Below are 11834 nucleotides of genomic sequence, written 5' to 3'. Positions count from 1 at the left end.
AAAAAATATGGATTAAATCCGGAATATTCTAAGCATTCCAAATATGCATTCATTTATAAATTGGAACGTGTTTATGGTGGTGTAACGGCCCACTCTTTGGTGAGAAGTTGTATTGGGCTGTCTGATGAATTTATGAACCAGATAACCTGAATTTGACTACAAAATTCATATATTTAATTTTCTAACTATCTACTATCAATAATAAATATATTAGAATGAATGTAATCTGAAAATATTTTACATTAGGTGTTTGCATTCATATCTTACATTAGGTGTTTGCAATTATTTTTGAGGAATTTCTCGAACATACTTGTGGTCCTGTGCACGTGACTGTGATTCCTGTCTATGACTTGTCATCCTCAAGTCAAGAATATTTTAAAAAAAAATAGTAGTGTCTGATATACTCCCTTACAACTTGATTAAGGATTACTTGATTGGTTGTCAGGGGAGCTAATTTAAATACAAGTTCGACAGTGTCAAGTGTGTGCATGGCTTCTTGCAATAATACTGTTGTGGCCTGTGAGCTGTCTGTTGCAAATACTTACCTTAAATCCTTAATACAAATATATACTCACAATCATAAGTCATCACCAAAATGAAAATCTGCTTTTTTGTAGTTGCTTGACCTCCACATCATCGTCATCGTCACTATTAGGCTGAGGCTGTCCAATAGGTGTAGGTGCTGCATATCCATAATATCCAGTGCCAGAAGGAAATACTAGATCAACAAAACCAGAGGATGACTGATCCTGACTAGGCAACGACTCTGACCCCGAGTAAGGATATCCACCAGTGCCCGTTGAATAGTCATACTGGTGCCCATACTCAGGCTGTTGGGAATCTTGAGATTGAGAGTGTGTCTGCTGTGATGAGTAACTTAGATTTGGATCTGGATATCTATAATTATATGGATATTGATCGGGAGGGCTACTCCAACATGAATGTGATGGAACATGCTCAGTATAACCATCATAATCATAATCCAATTGACCATAAGAATATCCATCATAATAACCAAGACCATGAGCCTGCTGATGTTCCGGACCTCTCAGACCCGGTGCACCATTAGACGTACCCTCATCCTGCTACCTGTATCGTGACTCAGTACACTCATAAGTTCGACCTCGTGTACCACCTCGTCGATGTTCATCGACATCATGATGTGTAGACGGCTGTATAGGGCGCTGAGCAACACCAGAAGTGCCAGCACTAGGGGTAGGGGGTTATTGTCATCATCCGACAAGGTCACGCTACCACTGCTCGTACTCTTTTGTTGATCTTGAGCCGTATCCATACGTGGCATAAACGCTGCCCCTCTTACTGGGTCCAATACATCTGCACGACTCTCTTGTTGTGCTCTGCGTATTTCTGGGTCATCAAATTTTAATTCTTCACTATCCTTTTCAATTTGCTTTTCCCTTGTTTCCAACCAAGGTAGAAGTGGGTCATCCTCATCATAAATATTGTCCAAGTTTATTGGACAGTAGTCGCCGTCATCGACAGCTGTAATGCTCCTATGATGTCGTCGCATTCTTAGTTTTATATTGTAGTGCATGAAGACAAGTCTATCTAATGTTCTAGTCTGTAATCTATTCCGATTCTTTGAATGAATGAACACAAAACAACTCCAATTCCTTTTGCAGCTAGAGGAAGATGTTGTCTGGCTCAAAACTTTTACTGCAATTTTTTGAAGAGCTTTCGTACTCTCTCCGAAATTAATCCACCATTCGGCCGGTTGCAACCTAGATACTGCATGCTGTGCAAGAGCATCTCCAAAGCTACCAAGGTGATTTCCAAATGTATCTAATTCATTCAACTCCTTTATTTGTAGATTTAGGTCAGGCTCTAATCTCTTTATCATATTTTTTAGCCCGACACGAACTTCATTATCCGCAACAAATGATTGGGCATATCTATACCTAGAATTTAGGTAGTAACCTGCTGCATGAAGATCGTGATGGAGTTGTTTTGTCCATCTCCTGTCAATCATCTTCCAATAAATGTCTCAGCTTCTACAATCACGTTGAATTGCCAACTTTGCCTTATCCATGGCATCATATAGGAAGCCCATGGTAGGTGCTTCATCGGTTTCAACAAGACGGAGTACCCTCATTAGTGGCTCCATCACCTTTAGGATCGCCTTGACCTTCTTCTAATATTTGTTGTCCTGTATGGTGTTTGCAACTTTGACCGGTGTCCCTGATGTCTTCTCCCCATGTTTTGTGTTGAGCCATTCTCGGGAAGCGAACATCTCACTCAACTCTCCCCTATGCTGGAATAAACTCTCTAATGCTATAAAGTTTGTTGCGAATCTAGTCGCCGCAGGCCTTAACAACTCTCGTTCTTTCGTGAACTTTCTCATTATTGCGACTACTTGATTATGGTTGTAAATAAATGTCGTCACTTCTTTTGCCCTTTCTACCATTTCCTTAATATTCTTCTTCTTCCCAATATCTTCCAATATAAGATCAATACAATGGGCAGCACATGGTGACCAAAAAAGATGTTTTCTCTTATCCATCAACATGTCCTGCAAGCTTATATGATACTTCATTATCTGTCACAATCTGCACTACATTCTCCTCTCCAATCTCATCCACAACTTTATCCATTAGGCCCATAATATAATGAGAATCTTTTGTTACTTCTGAGGCATTAATTGACTTATGGTGTATAGTTCCTAAGTGGCAGTACACTATGAAGTTGATCATGTTGCGTCTGGTTGGGCCAATCCAACCATCACACATGATCGTGCATCCTCTGGCTTGCCATACAGGTTTAAAGGTAGCCACGTATGCTTTCACATCCGCATACTCTGCATCTGTCCATTTCCCCCTAATCTCCTTAGCCGTGGGAGCTTTTATTCCTTCATCTGCTTCTGCTGCTGCATCAATTACCACCTGCCAATATGGAGAATTGGCCGCATTAGGATGAATGTTGGCATGTATAAATAACTTTGCTGCTGCTCTACCTAATTTCTCAATGGAAGTTCTATTCCACATTTATTTTATCTTCTTTTGTTTAGTTGATTCTTTCCTAAATAGGATTGGATCAATAGAGGGTCTCCTAGGCTCATTTACTTCTTCATCCAAATGTATAGGGGCATCACGTGAAGATGTCTGTCGTCGGCTCCCAAACACACGTCGTAGCCCACCAAACCTACCCCCCCTGCAGAAGCAGTTGCACTTCCAGTTGCACTCCCGTTGCCCCCCCTGTATCACGCACCGACCCATGCGTGCCAAACATGCAGCGATGTTCTTCCTCTTCACGAGCTAGACGCAAGCTCTCTCCTAGCTATAGTTACTTCCCGATCTGAATCTTCGTCAGAATCAATAATATCTTCATCACGAACGCTCATATATTCAGGACCAAACACCTCCTGTCAAGCTGCATCTAAAATATCATCTTTCTTCTTTTATACAGCAACACGTTTACCCTTCGACTCATCCAGACTAGCTTGCATTAATAGCATTATCTCTTTCGGTACTCTGGTACATGGCACAACTTGACTCTTTCGATGTGCTAAATGTTGTTTGAGACGGGTAATTCCACTAGTCACTAGTCTATCACAATACTTGCACTTCATTTGGTGCCTAGTACCACCAACCCTCTCACAATGTTGCCATCCAATATCCTCACTTAGTTGTTGTTGGCCAGACCTAGACATTTCTTTAGGTTTAGGTAGATACTAGATAATTAGATATATATTAGATATGAGTATGAGTGTATGACCTATGTTAATAAAGATGATTTTATGTTCTAACTAAACCTTAAGAAGCTCCAAAACCTGTCAAATATAAGCAAATAAAAATATAAAGTCACTAATTTGAAAATACAAAAAAAATTATAAGATGACACCACAAATCTGTAAAATGCACATTAACATGTTCAACTATGATTAACACATCATATGACATGATTAAAACAACAAAACAATCATTAAAAAATGATTTTTCGAATTTTAAAAAAATGTGCCAAAATTAATGCGTAAATAGAAAAAATATATATATAAAAAAAATGACACCCCAAATCTGTAAAATGCACATTAACATGTTCAACTATGACTAACACATCATATGACATGATTAAAACAACAAAACAATCATTAAAAAAATGTTTTTTTGAATTTTAAAAAAAAGGGCCAAAATTAATGCGTAAATAGAAAAAATATTTAAAAAAATTATAAAATGGCACCCTAAATCTGTAAAATCCACATTAACATGCTCTACTATAATTAACACCATATGGCATGATTAAAACAGTAAAACAACCATTAAAAATTGAATTTTCGAATTAAAAAAAAAAGGGCCAAAATTAATGCGTAAATAGAAAAAAATATAAAAAAAATATAAAATGGCACCCCAAATCTGTAAAATGCATATTAACATGTTCTACTATGATTAACACATCATATGACATGATTAAAACAACAAAACAACCATTAAAAACTGATTTTTCGAATTTTTTTTTTTAAAAAGGGCCAAAATTCATGCGTAAATTGAAAAAAATATTAAAAAAATATAAAATGGCACCCCAAATCTGTAAAATGCAAATTAACTTGTTTTACTATGATTAACACATCATATGGCATGATTAAAACAACAAAACAACCATTAAAAATTGATTTTTCGAATTGAAAAAAAAGGGCCAAAATTCATGTGTAAATAGAAAAAAATGTAAAAAAATATAAAATGGCACCCCAAATCTGTAAAATGCACATTAACATGTTCTACTATGATTAACACATCATATGGCATGATTAAAACAGCAAAACAACCATTAAAAATTGATTGTTCGAATTTAAAAAAAAAAAGGGCCAAATTAATGCCTAAATAGAAAAAAATAAAAAAAAAAAATTAAATGACACCCCAAATCTGTAAAATGCACATTAACATGTTCTACTATGATTAACACATCATATGGCATGATTAAAACAGCAAAACAACCATTAAAAATTGAATTTTCGAATTTGAAAAAAAAAAGGCCAAAATTCATGCGTAAATAGAAAAAAATATTAAAAAAATATTAAATGGCACCCCAAATCTGTAAAATGCAAATTAACATGTTCTACTATGATTAACACATCATATGGCATGATTAAAACAACAAAACAAACATTAAAAATTGATTTTTCGAATTTAAAAAAAAAGAGCCAAAATTAATGCGTAAATAAAAAAAATATTAAATGGCACCCCAAATCTGTAAAATGCACATTAATATGTTCTACTATGATTAGCACATCATATGACATGATTAAAACAAAAAAACATATTTAAACAAGTATAAATACCTATTTTTAACGAATTTCTGAAAAATTGCCCACCGAGCTTTGATTCAAGAAAATCTGTAATATAACGTGTTTTTATCTCAAATACCCAGCCAAGGTTGGTCAAAATTAGTAGTAGAAGGAGTGAGAAATAGTTTGGAAGCAAGAGGTTTCAAAAAAACAGCAGAAACAGAGCTTAAAATGAAAAAAAAAAGTTACCGTCTTTTGACCATTATGGGCTAGCCGTTATGGGTCAGTAACGGCCGTTATGCCTGTAACGGCTAATACGTGCACAAAATCGGGTAATGGCCGATACAACCCCGAAACACGTAACGGTTCCCACCGTTACCGTTACGTATCGGTCGTTACGGCCGATACGTAACCGTTTTGGGATTCCTTGGTCTGACCTGCCTTCTTTGCTCGTGCTGTACTTGGGAATGGATGGTGAGGAGGGGGTGGGTTGGCATTGCGCAAGATCAGATTTGGAGAAGTCTGGAAGTGTGGGGAGTCGGGTTCTGGTGTATGCATTTCTTTTTAAACAACTTTACTGTTTTATAGGGTTCGCAGGTGAGAGATGGTGAGGTTTGGTTGGTGTACATTTTCACGTTGTGAATGCCTAGGTGGTCCTTCAAATGAATTGTTCGGATCGTCGAAGAAATGTTTCCTATCGACTATTCTTGATAGTATGCTAAAAGGGAATTGATTTTGAAAAGAATGGATGGATGACATTAAAAACACGAAACAAGTGGTTCGGGGGGTTCTTTGGGGTGTCAGGAAGCAGATGGATGGTCAGTTTTGCAATTTGATTGCTGGATTGTGTTATATAGGACAGATGGTATATAATATAGGGTACAAAAGAATGTATCGGATCCTTTTTAGTTTTTAGAAACTATAAAACCGAAGGATCTTTTTCCCATAGAATATGGGGATCCCTGAAACAGGCCCAAATGTGGCCCGATGCAAAAAGTGATCCAGTTGATTTGACAGGAAAAGTGTAAGGATTGTAATGGTGGTTTTTGTCTAATTTTTGAGTGGGCCATCTAGTGGATTTGATGAAGAGTTTGGTGGATGGTCGGATCTCGTGATCTAAATGGGGAGGTTACAGATGTGCGGTTCAATTGGGTTGAATAAGCTATAATAAAAATTTTATTGCAATCGGACTCGTACAAATGGGTTTTTGAGAGAATGCTAAGGGTAGCGATATGTACATTGTGAAAATCCTTAGATGGTTGGTAGGTCTATCATAACCCTTAGAATTGAGATTCAATGGTGAAAATTGTTCATTAATGACTAAGGGATAGGGCGAATTGTTTAGAATCATGGATGGATGAGTTTAAGTGTGGTTTAGATGGTCATAAGGCAAGTTCACTATGATGAAATGGTCCGATGGTGACGAGGACCATTAGATTGCTAGATTATAGATGAATGTGTGGTCTTGTGGGTGTGAGGTGCATGTGTACATCTACACGTGTGTGTATTAATTTTCAGAATTCTCGCTGTTCAAATATTGTTATCCTTCTCAGGTCCAATCTCCCATTGCAGTCTGCCTGAAGTTTACCCATGGCATTGAGAAACAGGCATTGCATCTTATTGGGTCTGATTTCGAATTTCCAATATCGTCAAAGGGCAATTAGCCAAAGTCCTCCACTGAGCAGCACGTGGGGCAGAGCCTCCGGGTCTCCTCTTTGTTTTTAATGACATTAGAACTCTTTTCCAGCTTAACCATTTCGTTCACTCTTGTAAAGGAAGAGTTAAATTTTTTTATGCCTAGTAGTCCTCAACATATTTTAAAAACTCGAAAACTCAGCTTGACTAGATGTCCAACTGGGTTGACTTTAGGATATGAAAGCCCATTCAACCCACACAATTCTGAAAACTACAAAAAGTGTTTTAAATTCAAACAAGCTATTAGGAATTTCAACGAATAGAGTGACCTCGCGTGTTTAGCCACTGTTCAATGTGAGCCGCAATGCCTACCTTCATTAGTGCAGATTTCTTGTTGGTTGAACCAACTACTCATGTTCAGCCATTGCCTTTGAATCTGGTTTAACAATATAGACCCAGTGTAGAGGGGGCATCATCCTAAAATCAGATAGATTGAATGATCTTAACTAAGATTAATGAACATTTGTTTATTTAATACAGACCTTTGATTATTTTTAACTCTATCTGTTTATTAGATGCGCCCCCCCCCCCCCCCCCCCAATCATTGGTTAGAAAATAGAGTCACTACTTTTTTTTTTTTTTTTGAGAGATAACTGCAGTTTCATTCAAAAAAGGAGGGGAATAGCCCGCCAAGATAGCAGGCCAGTTTTCCTCCAAAAAAAAGCAAATTACAATTAAGATTTACCCCAATGGAGGCCCATTCAATCATATACCCATGAACTTTACTAATAACTGAACACGCTACTCTACATTCATTATTAAATACCATTCCATTTCGTTCTTCCCAAATCGACCACCACACGGCCAGAATGGACATTCTCCAAACCGTAGCTATATGGGAACGAAAAGCAGCACCATGCCAAGCTTTTAACAAACAGCTTGTCGACTTTGGAGTTTGGAAAGGACCAAGAAATACCAAAGGAGTTTAAAACTGCTGACCAAACCTCAGAGAAGAATGGACAATGTATGAAGAGGTGGTTCACCGATTCTTCAGCAGACATATAGTTGAGGCAAATATTAGTAAGGACCATTCCCCTTTTTCTCAAGTTATCCACTGTAAGGACTTTACCCTTCCCAACCAACCAGCCGAAAAACGCTATTTTTGGGGGAACCTAGTAAGGACAATCACTGCATGTTTTGTTTTACAAGTAATATAAATTGGGGCCTACCATTATGAGGACGTGGTTTTTTTTTTTTTTTGTTGTTAACTTGTATGCCCACCATTTCTCAATACACCCATCTCTAATCTTGTTTGATTGGACTGGGGCATAGGAACAAACCTGTTAAAGAGAGAGGAAGGACGAAAGAGAGAAGGGGAAGATGATGAAGAAACTTCTTTCTAACGTTTGTAGTCCTGATCAAGACGGAGCCACATGTGCAGTTATGGCACACAAGTGCGAGATCCACATTAGTCGCGCCCCTTTGGATGTTTTAGTCGCAAGACAAGCCACCTCCCTCGCTCCCTGGAGGAAGTATGAATAATGAACCTGGATGGGTTGTTCAAAACCAGACAGGTTGAATGGTTTGATTTTCAGACCAGAATGAAACCCCGTTTGACTTGAAAACTACAAAGGGGATTTTAAATTCAAACGAGTGACAAGAAAGCAACTAGTTTCAAATTTCGATAACAATGAATAGTCTTCTGATGTAGGACAACTAACTACTTGCTTTAAAAGCTCGAAGTGATAGAGCATGGTGAATCAATCTCTTTTATCTCATAGCCCAGGCCCCACATCCCATGGGTTAGGTCCTTGCCCAAACCCCCCTCGTGGGCCCCACATCACACGAGTTCTATCTCACACGAGCCACCCCCCTCACATGGGTGGGGCCTGCCCCCTAGTGTGCCCCCGCATCCCATAGGGGACCCCTCTTAAGCCTGGTGTGAAAATGCCCCTGTATTAATCACCCCCGGTGATGAGTTTCTAACACGAGACCTCCCGCTCTGATACCACTTTGATGCATGACAACTAACTACTTGCTATAAAAGCTTGAACTGATAAACCGTGGTGAATCAATCCCTTTATCTCATAGCCCAATCCCCACATCCCATGAGTTAGGCCCTCGGCTGAACCATCCTCGTGGGCCCCACATCACATGGATTCTACCTCAAATGAGCCACCCGCCTCACATGGGTAGGGCCCACCTCACATGAGCCACCCGCCTCACACGGGCTGCCCACCTCGAGTGTGCCCCTACATCCCACAAGCCCCCCTACTCGAGCCCAGTGTGAAAATGCCCCTGCATTACTTTCATTAGCAATCGTAATTAAAAGAAGATATTAACAACAATGAACTAAATCAACTTTGAAATTCTAAACCAAAACGGGTTCACACAATCTGAAAAATGATTAGCTTAAATGAAAAAAAAAAAAAAAAACTGATAAAATGAAATGATAAAGTTGAATATGAAAACTTCCCCAGATTCATTAAATCTGAACCAAATCTTCGACCATGAGGAAATTCTTTGAAGGATTTCTTTACAGTTTGACTTAGACGTGACCATCGGATTTGCCACGCAATAAGGTGGGCCATGTTTGAGGACATATGAGGATGCCTCTGTGTGCATCGAGTTGCCCCAACAGATTTCAGGGAGGGATAGAATAAAAGATAATTATAAAAATTATAATAATTAAAAAAACATATATGTGGGGTTTGGAAGGCTCTTTTTTTGTGTCTAAGAGAGAGATTTGCTTTGGTTTTCATAGAGGAGGAGGGATCTTTTGGGATATGAATGGTGGAGCAACAGTAGACCAATTCTCTTCCCAGATCCATGCACTGAAGGAGGTGTTTCTGTGTTGAGGGGGATTTGAGCTGATTTTGGAAAATAATGAGAGGGATTGGGTGCCTTCGGAGCTACAGTTAGGGTTTGATGAATAAGGAAGAAAAATGAAAAGAGGAAGGAAGAAGAAGAAGCTGATTTCTTTGGGGAGTTATTTGATACTGGCTGCATTTGACGATTGAGCTGGGATCTTTATGCTGTTGGCCTAGCTATGGATGGCCACGTCACAAGAACTGTACCAATCAGATGATTTTATCCATCACTTTTATACTTTCAAATGTAACATCTTAATCCTTCCCCTTATCGGTTTGAACAATTGGATGTCCATGGTACCACCATTAGATGGCAGTCCAGGTTCATACATATCCCAGCCACATGTATGCCATATGTATGTTTGTGAGAATTCCTCAAATGTCATGAAAGGGCATGACTGATGGTCCTGCGTCATCTTGTGAAGAATGTGGTTATTTATCCATGGCACACATTGCATAAGTGCATGGCAGTCCAGACCATAAAAGTAGTAGGCTCCATCAAAGCCTCAAGCACTGCAGTAATTAGCTGATCATCACCATCTTAGTCAATCCTTTGAATTTTGGAATCCTAACAATTCATGTGGTCTCCATACATTATCCCTTAAAAAAAGTGGTCTCTATGTATTGATGGTTAAGATTGTTTGACAGATCCAGCATCCCGATATGCCCCATCCTTTGTAGCCCACTATCTGGAAGGTCCAGATAACCATACATGTATGTAGGCCCATGTGCGTGGTGAGATGGTGGTGAATCTAAGTGTGTGTTTCTTGAAAGATACATGCAATCAAAAGTGTGGCCCACATGTTAGACGGCCCAAGTTGATCAGTAGATTCATATCTACTACATATAATGGAAAGAGCATAGGGATATTTTTATCCATCCAATTAGTTTTAGGAGAGGGTGGCCTTTGAGATTTTTTGGGACAATAAATGAGATTTTCATGATAAATAGGGGTATTTATAAAATTTTGAAAATCTGTGTGCTTTCAATTCAACAGCTTGGATATTACCCACTCCCCAATTCTTTTCTGTGCGCGACTAGCACACTCCCGTGTTCGACATCATTTTGTTCCTAAAACTCTCTCCGGATTCTCTCCCTACCTCTCTCCACATGTTGCGTGTGCCACTTCCCTTGGTTCTGGAAAATCAACATCTATTTTCCTAGGGATCTACTGGATTGTCAAAATCATCCAGTCAAAGAGATCCTTAACTAGAACATTCAATGAAAAAATGCAGCTCGCATAACAGATGGCCCATATTGACGACTAGAACCATTTCCTATTAGCAAAATGGATAATGCATTCTCTTAAGTTGATAGAATGGTTAGTATGATATGATCAACATGACTCTTAAGGAAATACATAGTTTCAAAAGAAGGATTCACATTATGGACTGTACAGTCATGGATCCACCAAATCCGCATCATACCCCGACTGGCCACATATATTTTTGTGAGAATTCCAGATCAAATGTCATGAAAGGGCATGACTGATGGTTCTGCATCATCTTGTGAAGAATACGGTCATTCATCCATGGCACACATTGCATACCTGTATGGCAGTCTAGACCAGAAAAGTTGTCGGCTCCATCAAAGCCTGAAGCACTACAGTAATTAGCTGATTGTCACCATGTGGATCAATCCTTTGAATTTTGGAACCGTAACCATCCATGTGGCCTCCATATATTGGATGGTTAAGACTGTTTGATGGATATGACATCCTGAGAAGCCCCATCCTCTGTAGCCCACTATCTGGAAGGTCCAATAGCCATACATGTACATATGTATGCCTATGTGCATGGCGGATTATCACCATGGCTTAAAATGACAGTGAATCTAAGTGTGTGTTTCTTGAAAACAGTGTGGCGCAGGAGGTCCATTTTCTTAAAAATGGTGAATCGAAGTGTGTGTTCCTATGTTTTTCCAGTATGGGAAATTTTCGAGGCATGGTTCATCTTATTGAAAACCAAATCATGCTTCTCGCTTGTTCAAATTAGTGGTTGAGGAAACTATGATATAATTACAATGAAACTGATGTTAGTTCAAAGGGATAACAAATAAGTAGATAAGAATATAGATCCTTTCTTTTTGCAAAT

General features: G+C 38.7%; 1 long non-coding RNA gene across 1 annotated transcript; it reads left to right on the top strand.

The window, feature by feature from the left end:
* The first annotated feature begins 3672 nt into the window (after positions 1 to 3672).
* On the top strand, positions 3673 to 4467 carry LOC131247246 (uncharacterized). Its single transcript, XR_009171580.1, has 2 exons — positions 3673 to 3971; positions 4307 to 4467. It is a non-coding gene; the product is annotated as an uncharacterized LOC131247246 (long non-coding RNA).
* The last annotated feature ends 7367 nt before the right edge of the window (positions 4468 to 11834 follow it).

The sequence above is a fragment of the Magnolia sinica genome, chromosome 1, assembly GCF_029962835.1.
Source record: "Magnolia sinica isolate HGM2019 chromosome 1, MsV1, whole genome shotgun sequence".
NCBI lineage: Eukaryota > Viridiplantae > Streptophyta > Magnoliopsida > Magnoliales > Magnoliaceae > Magnolia > Magnolia sinica.
The sequence above is the reverse complement of the archived record's forward strand: the minus strand, read 5'-3'. Positions and strand labels throughout refer to the sequence as shown.